The sequence below is a fragment of the Penaeus monodon genome, chromosome 22 (assembly GCF_015228065.2).
Source record: "Penaeus monodon isolate SGIC_2016 chromosome 22, NSTDA_Pmon_1, whole genome shotgun sequence".
Lineage (NCBI taxonomy): Eukaryota > Metazoa > Arthropoda > Malacostraca > Decapoda > Penaeidae > Penaeus > Penaeus monodon.
Window position 1 is genome coordinate 37,833,377 of NC_051407.1, and position 345 is coordinate 37,833,721.

The following is a 345-nucleotide window of genomic DNA, read 5'->3' on the forward strand; positions in this document are numbered from 1 at the left end:
TAATACACTAAATTTGACCTTTATAATTGAAGATCCCCTGATATGATGTACCAATATAACACAAGATATGAATGGGAAGACACTTTCCGTGTTAATTCTTGGTAAAAAAAACACATAACATAACAAAGGGAGTAAGAATAAAATTGTATCTGACGGACTGAAGTCTGGAAGACATACTTTTTTAGAGTGTGACTGCGCGCAAGCAATAGTGAGGCATTTAACTGTGGATAAATAAATTTTCTTTACATATATGCATAGTGTTATGTAGCTTGTAATTTGTAATATGGGTATACCCCCATTACCTTCCCCACACAAAATATGCACTCACATGCACGCTAGACTGGA